General features: G+C 38.3%; 1 protein-coding gene across 8 annotated transcripts in view; it reads right to left on the bottom strand.

Annotated features, from left to right (window-relative positions):
• The window catches only part of CDC14A (cell division cycle 14A), a 170,873-nt gene that overhangs the window by 142,418 nt on the left and 13,761 nt on the right, over window positions 1-14,694 (bottom strand). The window lies entirely within an intron of this gene.

Here is a 14,694-nt window from a genome sequence, read left to right as displayed (position 1 = left end):
GGGATGGCTGGATCAAATGGTATTTCTAGTTCTAGATCCTTGAGGAATCGCCACACTGTCTTCCACAATGGTTGAACTAGTTTACAGTCCCACCAACAGTGTAAAAGTGTTCCTATTTCTCCATATCCTCTCCAGCACCTGTTGTTTCCTGACTTTTTAGTGATCGCCATTCTAATTGGTGTGAGATGGTATCTCATTGTGGTTTTGATTTGCATTTCTCTGATGGCCAGTGATGATGAGCATTTTTTCATGTGTCTGTTGGCTGCATAAATGTCTTCTTTTGAGAAGTGCCTGTACTTTTTAAAATCTCTCTCCCCTTCCCTTTCATCCTGTATTCCAAGAAAGACATTAGTCTTCATAAAGCCTCAGTTCTCACATATCCTCCCACTATTCAAAAATGTTTAATAACCCTATAATGGCCTCTCAGTGTTCAAGTAAAAGGAAAAGTTGCACATGGTTCACTTTAAATCAAAAAGTAGAAATAATTAAGCTTAGTGAAGAAGGTATATTGAAAGCCAAGATAGCCAAAAGCTAGGCCTCTTGATCCAAATAGCCAAACTGTGAATGTAAAGAAAAAGTTCTTGAAGGAAATTAATAGTGCTACCTCAGGGAACATATGAATGATATGAAAACAAAATATCTTTATTGCTAATATGGAGAAAGTTTTAGTGATCTGAACAGAAGATGAAACCAGCCACAACATTCCCTTAAGCCAAAGCCTCATCCAAAGCAAGGCCCTAATTATCTTCAATTCTATGAAGGCTGAGAGGTAAGGAAGCTGCAGAATAAAAGTATGAAGTTAGCAGAGGTTGGTTCATAAGGTTTAAGATTTATGGGAGCAGGTCAACATATTAACATTCACAGGAGTTTGGAAGATGTTGATTCCAACCCTCATGAGTAACACTGAGGGGTTTAAGATGTCAGTGATGGAAGTAACTGCAGATGTAGTGGAAATGGCAAGATAACTAAAATTAGAAGTAGAGCCTTATTGCTGAATTCTCATAATAAAACTTGAATGAGGAGTTGCTTCTCATTCAACTTTATCACGCTCACACGTTTTGCTCATGAATAAGCAAAGAAACTGGTTTCTTAAGATGGAATGTACTCCTGTTCAAGATGCTGTGAATATTGTTGAAATGACAACAAAAAATTTAGAATGTTACACATACTTAGTCAATAAAGTAGCAGCAGGGTTTGAGAGGAATAACTCCTATTTTGAAAGCTCTACTTTGAGTTAAACACTATCAAATAGCATCTCATGCTACAGAAAAATCTTTCATGAAAGGAAGAGTCAGTCAATATGGCAAAATTTCACTGCTGTCTTATTTTAAGAAATTGCCACAGCCACCCCAACCTTCAGCAACCACCACCCTGATCACTCAGCAACCATCACATTCGGGCAAGGCCCTCCACCAGCAAGAAGATTACAACTTGCTAAAGGCTCAGATGATCATTAGCATTTTTTAGCAATAAAGTATTTTTAGTTAAGGTATATACATTTCTTTCTTAGACACAATCCTATTACACACTTAATAGACCACAGTATAGCATAAACATAATTTTTATATGTACTGAGAAACCAAAAAAAACTTGTGTGACTTGCTTTATTGCAGTATTTGCTTTATTGCAGTGGTCTAGAACCAAACTTGCAATATCTCCATGGTATGCCTGTGTATAAATACGCACCTACCAGTATTGATTAAGGCAACCTTTTTTCTATATAAGAGATTTTCTTATCCTTAGGTTAATGGAAGCAAAACTTCTGACTAATATACCTTGTTTTTCTACTTGAATATGAATATTGACACTGGTAGAATTTAAAGTTAAATTTGGGATTTTTAGCTATAGTTATTTCAGCTTTCTAAACTCACTTTGAATAAATTTTGAGAAAGCAAAAATAATTCAAGTTAGCCACAAAAATCCTCAACAAACCAAATCCAGCAGCACCTCAAAAAGTTTATGCATCACAACGAAGTAGGCTTCATTCCTGGAATGCAAGGTTGGTTCAGCATATGCAAATCAATAAATGTGATGCACCACATTAACAGAATTAAAATTTTAAAAATGTGATCATCTCAAAGACACAAAAAAAGCTTTTGATAAAATCCAACATCCATTCATGATAAAAAAAACCTTAACAAACTGGGCATCAAAGGAACATACCTCAAAATAATAAGAGCCAACTATGACACACCCACAACCAACATCATACTGAATGAACAAAAGTTGGAAGCATTCCCTTTAAGAACTGAAGTAAGACAAGGATGCCCACTCTTACCACTCCTATTTAACATAGTACTAGAAGTCCTAGCCAGAGCAAGCAACTAAAGAAAAAATAAAAGGCATTCAAATAGGAAAATAAGTCAAACTATCTCTTTTCACTGACAATATAATGATATAGCTAGAAAATCCTACTGACTCTGCCAAAAGACTCCTGGAACTGATAAACAACTTCAATAAGGTTTCAGGATACAAAATCAATGTACAAAAATCAGTAGCATTTCCATACACCAATAATATTCAAGCTAAGAGCCAAATCAAAAATGTAATCCCAGTTACGATACCTCAAAAGAACTAAAATACCTAGGGATACATCTAACCAAGATGAAAGATCTCTGCAAGGAGAACTACAAAACACTGCTAAAAGAAGTCATAGACAACACAAATGAAAAAACATTCCATGCTCATGTTATTGGAAGAAACAATATGGATAAAATCACTACATTGCCCAAAGCAATCTACAGTTTCAACACTATTCCTATTATACTACCAATATCATTTTTCACAGAATTAGGAAAAAAAACTATTCTGAAATTCATATGGAACCGAAATAAGGCCAAATAGCCAAAGTAATAAGCAAAAACAACAAACCTGGAGGCATCGCATTACCCAAATTAAAACTCTACTTTAAGGCTACAATAACCAAAACAGCATGGTACTGGTCAAAAACAGACACATAGAACAATGGATCATTATAAAGAACCCCGAAATAAACCTGCACACCTACAGCCATCTGATCTTCAACAAAATCAACAGAAATAAGCAATAGGGAAAGGACTTCCTATTCAATAAATGGTGCTGGGATAGCTGGCTAGCCAAATGCAAAAGAATGAAACTGGTCTCCTATCTATCACCATACACAAAAATTAACTCAAGATAGATTAAAGATTTAAATGTAAGATCTCAAACTAAATATCCCAGAAGAGGCCAAGAGCCGTGGCTCATGCTTATTAAACAGCATTTTGGGAGGCCAAAGTGGGAGGACTGCTTGAGCTCAGAAGTTTGAGACTAGCCTGGGCAACAAAGAGAGACTCCATCTCTACAGAAAAAAACTTTAGGCTAGGCGCAGTGGCTCACGCCTGTAATCCCAACACTCTGAGAGGTTGAAGCAAGCCAATCACTTGACCCTAGGAGTTCGAGACCAGCCTGGGCAACATAGCAAAACCCCATCTCTACCAAAAAAATATAAAAATTAGCTGGACGTGGTAGTGTATGCCTGTAGTCCCAGGTGCTTGGGAGGTTGAGGCAGGACAATTGCTTGAGCCTGGGAGGTCGAGGCTGCAGTGACTTCTGATGGTGCCACTGCACTCCAGCCTGGGTGACAAAATGAGACCCTGTCTCCAAAAAAAAAAAAAACTTTTTTAATTAGCCAGGTGTGGTGGCATACACCTATAGTCCTAGGTACTTGGGAGGCTGAGGCAGGAGGATCACTTGAGCCCAGAAGATCAAGATTGCAGGGAGCCATGATTATGCCATAGCACTCCAACTTAGGTGACAAAGAAAGACCTTGTCTCAAAAAAAAAAAAAAAAAGGAGAATTTTACAAGAAAATCTAGGAAACACCATTCTAAATATCAGCCTCAGGAAAGAATTTATGACTAAGTCCTCAAAAAGCAAACACTGACAAGTGGGACCTAATTAAAGAGCTTCTGAACAGCAAAATAAACTATCAACAGAGTAAACAGACAACATGCGGAAGGGGAAAAAATATTTGCAAACTATGTATCTGACAAAGGTCTAATATCTAGAATCCATAAGGAATTTAACAGTTGAAAAAGCAAAAAATAATCCCATTAAAAAATAAGCAAAAGACATGAACAGACATGTCTCAAAAGAAGAAATACAAGCACCTAATATATGAAAAAATGATCAACATCACCAATCATCAGAGAAACACCAATCAAAACCACAATGAGACACCATCTCACACCAGTCAGAATGGTTACTGTTAAAAAGTCAACCCAGCAATCCCAGCAATCCCATTACTGGGTATATATCCAAAAGAAAAGAAATTGTTCCACCTTCGCAGCAACATGGATGCAGCTGGAGGCTATTATCCTAACTGAATTAGTGCAGGAACAGAAAACCAAATACCGCATGTTCTCATTTATAAGTGGGAAGTACACAATTGAGTACTCACGGACAAAAAGATGGCAACAATAGATATGAAGGACTACTGAAGTGGGGAGGGAAGAAGGGAGTAAAGTGTTGAAAAACTAACTGTTGGGAACTATGCTCACTACCTGGGTGACAGGATCATTTATACCCCAAACCTTAGCATCACAAAATATGCTTGGATACAAACCTGCACATATACTCCTGAATCTAAAATAAAAGTTGAAATTTTTAAAAAAAGAATTCAAGTCATCAAATTCCAGTTTCATACTAATCATTACAAGCCAACTTCAATCTCAAATTCAAAGATGTACAATTTCTAACAATCAGAATGGCTTAGCCACGTGTACTTTTGAAAGCAATATGGTTCACATATGAACCTATTTCACCAAACACCAGGAGATAAAATTGGTATACTACAATAACACAGGAGAAAGTAAATCAAATACAAACATCATCCTTAAGTTGATCTGTACTCTCCAACATGGTAGCCACTAGTCATGGCTATTTAAATTTAAATTAACTAAGGAAAAACAAATTAAAAATTATTCAATTATTTCAAATGTGTTCAAAAGCCACAAGTAGCTAATGGTTACAGAATTCAACAATGATCTGCACTGATGGACAATACTGATCAAGATGAAAAGACATATCAAAATAACTATAAAAGACAAAAGAAATGACCAAGTACCATAAACGAAGTATAGATAAAATGTTTGAAGACAATATCCTTTCCCTACAAGGGCCCAGTTATTTCCCAACAGTGAGATTAGGCCCTGGTAATTTTTATCCTATTTTGTTCAAGAGGGTCATATTTCCAAAAAGCCAGTTGGAACTTAGAACATGAGAGAATGGAAAAATAGGTGAGGATCTAGTTCCCACCCTCCTCCACTGTCTCTCAAAAAGACAGGCTGTTTTAAGAGCAGGCTGCTATCCAAAGATAGCAACAATGAAGTAGTTATGCCTCTTTTTTGGCAAGAGTCTCTGGTTAAAGGTAGAAAAACAATAAGCAATCCAAACCCAGAGGACTTCCCACCCCACAGTATGTTGAAACTCAGTGGGCCAGCCTTTATATCCCACAAAAAAAATGGATGAGCTTCAAGTTACACTAAAAAAATTCAGTCAAAAGTTTTGCAAAACCAAGAATAATTTTGAACAATTCTTCAAAAGTCAGAATTGTCACAGAGAAATATAAAACCAACAAGCTCTATCTTAAGGTCATTTGATACAATACACTAATAAGACCATTTATGTATTTAAAATAATATAGTCTTACACATATAGTTTTCTAGCTTACTATTAATAAATACATTTTTTAATGTCAAGATCATCGAAAAATTGCTGATAGTTGTTCACATCATGCTGGGTTATCACCAACTTTGGTATAATGCAATACTGTGAATAAAGAAGACATCTTCCAACAACATGCTCCTTTGTAAGAACTTTCTTCACCAGAGTTAAGGGAAAAATGAAAACATACCTATAATACGTACTATTAGCTAGAGGGAAATTCAATATAAAAATTAATTGATAATCAATTAAAATGAGTCAAATGTGCTAGAAAGTAAAAATATATCTATTTGGGCAGCTTAGAACAAAAGCAGGGTGGAAGAGGAGAAATGGAAGGTCATCAACCCGGAGACAGTGAAAAGGGAGGAGATGGTAGAAATAAGCGCTTCAGAGACTATTCAGAAATCTGAAGGTTAAGTGCGCTCCTAAACTTGAAGTTAATGACAATGGACAGAGTCTTCTCCACCCTGGCATTTCCTAGGAAAAGGCCTCCAGAGCCACAGCCAAGCAAGGGTCCCCACTTTGTCTTTTGGTCTCATGTGGCCAGGGAAAAACATGGACATTTTATTATTTCAGGGTACCCATGGCTTCATCTCCAAATGAATGAACAAACGAACAAATGATTCTCTCCACCTATTTGCAGATTTCTTCTAAGAAGGTTGGCAAATTATGAGTCAAGGCCTAGAATGAAACTCATGCACTATTAAGTGAAAATCGGTCCATCCATCTTTTATTCAGTAAGTGTAAATAGCTAAAATCAAACCCTTTTCTGTTTTGACAGGAAAGAAACTAAAAGAATTGGAGCATTTGGAGTCGTGCAAGTGGAGGAGGAAGGAGGTTCATCTCCTTACCAGGAGAACAAAGAAACAGGAACCCAAGTATCACAGCAAACGTTCACAAGGGTAGGATCACCCACCACCCCACAGGTGCTGGTCCTACAAATTTGAAGGGACATAGAAGCTAGGCCTAGAAGCCTTGCTATCATACTCAACATGTGTATCTCTTCTCACAAGATTTATGAAGTTTATAATGTACCATTATTTTGTCTTCTGTTTTTCTAATAAACTATAATTTAAGTGAGTCAATTCCCAGAGGAATCATTGTCTGAAGTATTGTTATACCTTATTCTATACATTGGAAGCTTCATGTGAAAATTCCCAACTCCTCAGCAAAAAGATAGGCTACATTCTAAGAATTACCCATTTATTCTACAAGATTTATGACTACCTATTCTGAGCAAGGCATTACAAGTTAGCATATTCATCACAGAGTACTTGCAATACAAAAAAAATTAACTGCTTTAAAAATAGGATGAATAAATTCTGTCAGATCATTATAAGGCATGCCAACCTTTCAATGTTTTACCAGCACTGCTGACATTTTTTGTCTCTTCATTCACTTGCTCGCTCAAATAGTTACTAAAAGCCTATTGGTCACCAGTCTCTATCCACAAGGAGCTCACTATCTTCTGAGAAGACAGGTAAAGATATTACTACAATGTGATAAATGCTAAGATAGCGGTATCCTCCAAAACACAATGAGATCGTGTGTGTGTGTGTGTGTGCGTGCATGTGTGTGCATGTGTGTGTGTAAAATTTTGTTGAAATTGATCAGCAATGCCTCTGCACATTACCTAACAGTTTCCCTATCACTAGAATACTATCAGCACCCCTCCAGTCAGATGATAAAGTTTCTGTATGAGATGTGATCATTATGGCTGAATTCATAACGATCACATTTTAAAAAGGTCCTAAAGCATAACGAATACCAACCTCAGATGAGGGCACTAGTCTGAGTTTTTGCTCAAGCCCTTTAGCATAACCACCCACAGTCACACTGATGCCAACTTCTTGGGGAAGAGTGGCTGCACATCTAACAAGCTTCCCACGCACGAAGCAGTCTCATGTAGAACTAAAGATCACTGGGTGCCAAAAGGTTCCAGTCCCAATTTGGTCACTCACTATCCCTAAGCTGATGTCGCAGCCTCTCTGGGACTCCACGTCCTCATCTATCAAATGAAGCCACTGAATTAGATGGCTCCTAACGTTCTTTCCAGCTCTTATGTAACATCATATATCACAGTTCTAGCCATTATATAGAGTCTACAGAGTCTACAACTCTAGTTATCCTTATTGGACAAAGCCATTCAACTGCTCAAATGTTTCTCAAGGTCTACTTGCCCTATTTGATGTACTCTGTTCTATCTGTCCTCTCAGTGCATTGGGTCTGGGTACAGAAGACATTTCCCTTAGGGTGTCTCCTCTTTGGGGAAGGAAAAGAACACAGCTTTTTCCCTGAAATTCACTGTTTTCTGCACAGCCAAAAAGCAAATCCACAGACTAGAAAGCAGCTACATGTATTAGGAAACTTGACACCCTTATTACTTACTCATCTGCAAAAAGTTTGACATTTGTTGAGATCATAAAGGAAGGAGAGAACTCTAATATCAACTATCAATCCTGTCCCTTGATGTATTGTCCAGGTTTCTAAGAAAGTTCAGGTTTACAACACCAGAGTGTGAGGAACCATTCTCCACTTATTACCTTCTTAACCCGAGGCAAATACCAGTCAGGTCAGGTGGCAGCTGCTGTTTCTGTAAAATGGGTGAGTGCTTTCACTTTGCCTTAAAGTCAAACAACAGACCAGATGGTATCAAGAACCCTTTCAGTATCAGGGTCTGTAATTCTAACATCCCTCGTTAGAGAAAGTCAATTAATAAAAACTCCCTTCGAGACTCAGATTAATGAAAACAAAAGACTTCTTCAGGAATGCACTGGGAAAATTAAAATTCACTCCCACAGAAACATTCTCAGCAGTATAAATTAACCCCATTATTCAAAGGCTAGTACTGAAGGCAGGAGAGCTATACAGACAGTACATGCAAAGCTTTGTTAGAAAACAGAATGATGAGTGATTCTCCCATACATAAAAGGCTAACCCTCACATTTCATAAAGTGACTGAGGCTCTCAAAAGGAAAATAATTACTCTAAAAGTTGTGGTGAGGATCACAGGGCCGGGGGCAACAGCTCATGCCTGTAATCCCAGCACTTTGGGAGGCCAAGGCAGGTGGTTCACGAGGTCAAGAGATTGAGACCCTCCTGGCCAACATGGTGAAACTCTGTCTCTACTAAAAAAACAAAATACAAAAATTAGCTGGGCATGGTGGCGTGCACCTGTAGTCCCAGCTACTCGGGAGTCTGAGGCAGGAGAATCACTTGAACCTGGGAGACAGAGGTTACAGTGAGCTGAGATTGCGCCACTGCACTCCAGCCTGGTAAACACAGCGAGACTCCATCTCAAAAATAAAAAATAAAAATGATGATCATCCATAATGATGAAGTCTGTGTATGACAGAAAAAAAGTAAATTGCGATCAATAAATTATTTTTTGTGTGTGACAGGGTCTTGATCTGTCACCCAGGCTGAGTGCAGTGGCACGCTCATGGCTCACTGAAGCCTCGACCTCCTGAGCTCAAGTGATCCTCCCACCTCAGCCTCCAGAGGAGCTGGGACTACAGGCATGTGGAACATGCCTGGCTAATTTTTGTATTTTTTGTAGAGACAGGGTTTCAGCATGTTGCTCGAGCGATCTGCCCACCTTGGCCTCCCAAAGTATGGAATTACAGGCTTGAGCCACTGGGCCTGGCCAGTAAATTCCTTAAGAAGGTAGAAATGTATATTCATTTTAGAAAGGTTTCCACAAATTATTTAAAGTATAAAACTTTGATATTTCAGAATGTAATTTTCCAATTCTCCGTAGAAGTTGTCTCACTGAAATGCCACATTTCCAGACACACAAAACTGAATAAATGTATTAAAGTACATCAATCATGGGGACCAAATTTGAAATAAACTACCTTTTCCGGTTCCCAAAAGAAAATTAAATTTTATTTTAAAAAAAAAAAAAAAAAAAAAAAACTCCAAACCGGCAGATTCTTCAGTTTGTCACTGGGATATGAATATATTTAAGACCAAAAAATTTAATTAACAACAAAGGAGATATCTTATTCAAATTTATAGTTTACACAAAGTATTTCTTATAAAGGAATTCAGTGTCAACAACAAATAATTGTGATCATTTACCAGATGTTTTTGATATAGGAGTTAAAAAGAAATTATTTAGGCAGGTAGTGAGGGTACTGGAGACCTCGGTAAGGTTTTCCTTTTAATGAAAAGCAGACGTAAAATCATTTTCTCTTCTACCAAAGAGCAGCCTGTAAAATAGAGCTGCCCACGTAAACAAGCAAGCTGGAAACTTGCACAGGTGAATGTCGGCAGTTGTGCCAGTAGGAATATTACTACCTGGGACTAAGCATTTTCAAAATGGCAGCTCCATCTTCTCTTTTTGCCAGCCACACGTACAGTGAGCAGCAGACAAGATGGCACTGGCCGAGTGGAAAGTCCACTTGCATAGTAAGATTGGGGTGGGGTGGCCAGCCTTCCCCTCCCACTACGTAAACGACACACCTGGTTGAACCAATCTACGGGCCCTATGTAAATCAGACACTGCTTCCCCAAGCCAGACTATAAAACCTGTTGCAGTCAGCTGCAGGCCCACCTTTCCCTTTTGGACTCCTGTGTCTCACAAGAAAGGGAGAGCTGCTCTCCTCTCTCCTTTCTTCTGCCTATTAAACTTTCTGCTCCTTAACCCACTCACGTGTCCCTATTGTTAATCTTCTTGGGTGAGATGAAGAACCCCGGGTATTTACCTCAGGCAACAATGCTGCTTCATTTTCAAGTGTCAAGAACTGGGAATGCTACATATTTTGAATAAATAGAGCAATATTTTTGATGACTCTCAATCCACATAAAATTCTTTGGTGCTCCTGGAAGTATTTCGTTGATTAAAACAAACCACTTTTTTTTAAGTAAATTGAAACTAAAGCTTTAAAAAGAATTATTCACAGCTCTACTTTGCCTCAGTAATGTGCATTGGAACAACTTAAAATTACAAGAGATAGGAAACAACCAAAATGACCAAAGAGAGGAAAATGTTCAATACAGTATGGTATATCCTTTCCCTGAAATATTATTAATATAGAGATATTTATGGTGATTTTGAAAAATGGCATTGGTTTACAATGCTCATGTATGATTGAAAAATATTAGCATTTAAAACTGCATATACAAAATTATGCCAATTAAAAATTTAAAGCACTGTAGGTTTGAATTTCTTCATTGTAAAAAAGCAATATTCTTTGAAAAATTTAAAAAAAAAAAATCTAAGACACAATGAATTTCACAATTAAGTATAAAAAATTCAGCTCAAATCACAAAGCCAGAAAGGAACCTGAGATCAGTTGTGCCACTTACCTCCCCACATTTTAAATATCCAGGACAGGCACGGTCTATTTTCTGCTTAAAGATCACAAAAGACAAAGACTCCATTATAGTGATCCCCTTTTTGCTTCCTATCTCCAATCCTCAAAACAAAACAGAATAGCAAAAAGGCAGTTTCCTTCTGATTTACATACCTCACCTACTTAAAGGTGTCACTCTCTCCCAGTCACCCAAGCCAGAAACTTTGAATTCACCTTTGCTTCCTCCTCCCTACCCTCATCTGGTCAGTCCCAAATCCAGTCAATCGATTCTTTCTAGCCTCTCCCCATCTGGCCTTTCTGTTCCCCACTGCTACAACCCTAATCCAATTCTGCCATAGCCTAACTGACCCCACCTTCGAGCGATGGCAGCACTCGTCCTAAAGTAGAGCCCTGGTCACTCTCTGCCATTTACAAGCAAGCACAACTTACTGACATCAAAACAGTTTTCCACAATCCAGTCCCCAACTAAGTGACTGCTGCTGTGACCTGTGACTCCTCTCCATTCAAATATTGTTACACCTCCTCTAACAGAATCTTGCTATTCCCAAACACCTCTTGTGCCTTTTCTCCGGACTCTGCCTGAAATCTTTTTCTTTCCTTTCTTCTTCATTCACTCACTCACTCATTCATTCATTCAACTAAAATTACTAGAGCCCCATATCTATGCCAGGCACAGTGCTAGGTGTTGGGACAATGGTGCGCAAAAACAGGTAGTACTGGTCTTCAGAGAGATCATAAAATGTACTCTTTGCTATTATATACCCTTCAAAAACTAGCTCAGTTCTTATCACTCTGGGTAGCAATAATCTCTTCCTTTCTTGAACTCCTAACACATACATTTGCAGTTTTGGTCATGTATTATCCTGTACTGTATGTGTTTCCACTTCCTTCTTTACATATACATATCTCCAAAGCATTAGCGCAGCGTTCTGCATCAAAATCTATCCCATCTAAATACTAAGTTTCTTGTATAGCAATTTTCAACCACTTATGAAAGTTTTAAGTTATGCTTTTCGCTTCCCATAAAAATGTGTCAAGAGTTTTGTGAGGCTTTTTTGTGTTTTTGTTTTTGAGGTTTTTGTTCTTGTTTTTATTTTTGTTTTTGTTTTTGTTTTTTTTTAAGCACAAAGGTGTACTGAGCTGTGGCTAAGTGAAAGTCATTTACTTCTGGCTTGGGAATGTGTTTATGAACTTACAAATGAGAACATCTGATGTCTTAGGAATCTACTTCAAACAAAATAATGAAGCCGCCCTGTGGTGACCTGACCAGAAAGAACTTGGAAGGCTGACAGCTCCCCACTGGGATCTCCTGCAGCCCACTTGGAGCTCTCTCTCAGGCTGCATGATTACGACTAGCCCTGTTAAGATAACTCTCCTTAGCACCTTGGCTAAATTTCATGTTTTCACAGCCTCATCTCAGGCAAACTGAAAGAACGGAGTAATAATTTATCATTATGAAGATTAGAGATCAACTCTACACCGAATGCCTAAGAGGTCAAAACAGCAGATATTTAAATAAATCAGTATCTAGAAGGTAAATTTGATTCCCCTGGATTACAGAATTAAGAACTGTGGGCCAGGCACGGTGGCTCATGCCTGTAATCCCAGCACTTTGGGAGGCCGCGGCAGGCAGATCACTTAAGGCCAGGAGTTCAAGACCAGCCTGGCCCACATGGTGAAACCCTGTCTCTACAAAAAATACAAAAATTAGCAAGGCATGGTGGCATGCACCCATAATCCCAGCTATTTGGGAGGCTGAGGTAGGAGAATCGCTTGAACCCAGGAGGTGGAGGTTGCAGTGAGCCGAGATTGCCCCACTGCACTCCAGCCTGGGTGACAGAGCAAGACCCTGTCTCAAAAAAAAAAAAAACTAACTGTGAATGTACACAGATATATCTACTTCCTCTTAACATATACTACATCATAACATTGGCTGTCATATGCTCAAAACAGAAGGTGAAAAAGGCTAGGCATGGTGGTTCACGCCTGTAATCCCAGCACTTTGGGAGGCTGAGGCAGACAGATCACGAGGTCAGGAGATCAAGACTATCCTGGCCAACATGGTGAAACCCCATCTCTTCTAAAAATACAAAAAAAAAAAAAAAAAAAAAAAAAAGGTGAAAAAAAGCAGCCCTGAACAATTGTACTTTTCCAAGGTTTGGATGAAGAGAAGAAAAAGGGGGGAAGAAACTATAAACTACCATCTTTTAAAAACTAAACAGTTTTCTAAGGGTTTTTTTGGAGAATACCATAAAAAAAAAAAAATTCACATTAAGTTATACCAGGTAAGCAGCCAGAACATTTCACCAGACAGTCTACAAAAGCAGTTATCTCAGGCTTATAAAAACTGGGCTTCTTTCGTTTTCACATGTCCTACAATTAACTCAATTTCTTTCCTCTCTTTCTTTTTGGTAGTGCACTGATAGGAAAAAAAAAAAAGGCAAAATTACACCCCCCAAAAGTGAAATTACAAAGAAAATTTTTTAAATTACCACCACACATTCCCAGATAGGAGCTGGTCATAGTTTGTGCATATACTGTCAGTGGCACATTTCCCCCAAGAGCCGTCACCACCCAAGTTAGAGGGATCAAGTCTGTCAGGAAGGGGCAAAGGTGTCCCACACCCTCCCCTCATTGGCCTCAGTCTCAGGCCAACTGGGAAATGCCTGGACTCCAGGGCGGACTGCCTCTGGCTTACATCCCTGCTCTGCCTTACCAGCTCAGTGACCTTAGGCAATATACTTCCCTTTCTGGGCCTCTGTTTCCTCCTTTGTTAAGTAGTGATAATAACAGCATCTAACTCCTAGGCTTGTTCTGAGGATTAATTGAGTTAATGTGTGTGTGTAAACCACTTAGAACACTGCCTGGCACAGGGCTACACGTGTTAGCTGCTGTTGCTGTTGCTGCTGCTGCTGCTGCTACTGCTGCTGTTGCTGCTATGGCTTTATTATTATTATTCCCACAATGAAATTTGTCTCGAGATTCAACCAAATCTCCTCTTCTGTCTACATCATAATAATTTATAATGAGACTGAGGTTCTAAATGATGACCGTTAAGACTCTATAAGATCATATATATGTGTATGTGTGTATATGCTTAAGTGGCATTCAACCTTCCATTAAATTATCCTACTTGCTACACATTTAATTTGAAATAAAAATTTAAAAACCAAAAGGGTTTCTCCTGACCTACCTCTAACCTAAATACTCATTCCCACAAATATTTCTAGGCAAGAGTAGTTTTTCCATACTTCTCTCAAAAATGTTCTATGTTCACATTTTAACTCAAAACTATGCTATAGACAAGATAAAAGAAATCATTTTTCTATAAATTATTTATCCAAAACTTCCTGGATACATTAATATCAGGCTGCTGTAATTAAGTTTAAATGAAAATTGAATGTTTTAAATTATTTAAATCTTCCATTTAGCTAATTAGTTCTCATTAGAGGCTGCTCATTCTTAACATGCTAAAACATTTGGTGAAATCCTTTAAGTCACTTCAGAAACTGCTTAAAATTCAGTCCCTAGAGTTTCTCCCTAAAGAGCTCTTTCCTGCATTTTCAATACCTTTCCTTCACAACTCAAAAAGAGAAGAAATGACAATGGACAGGCTGAAAATGAAGACCCTATACACTATCCTTCCCAGCAAACTAGCTTTCTATGCCATCAACAGGCAACCCTACACC

This window comes from Papio anubis, chromosome 1, assembly GCF_008728515.1.
Source record: "Papio anubis isolate 15944 chromosome 1, Panubis1.0, whole genome shotgun sequence".
NCBI classification, from domain to species: Eukaryota; Metazoa; Chordata; class Mammalia; order Primates; family Cercopithecidae; genus Papio; species Papio anubis.
Note: the sequence above shows the minus strand (reverse complement) of the source record. Positions and strands in the feature narration are given on the sequence as shown.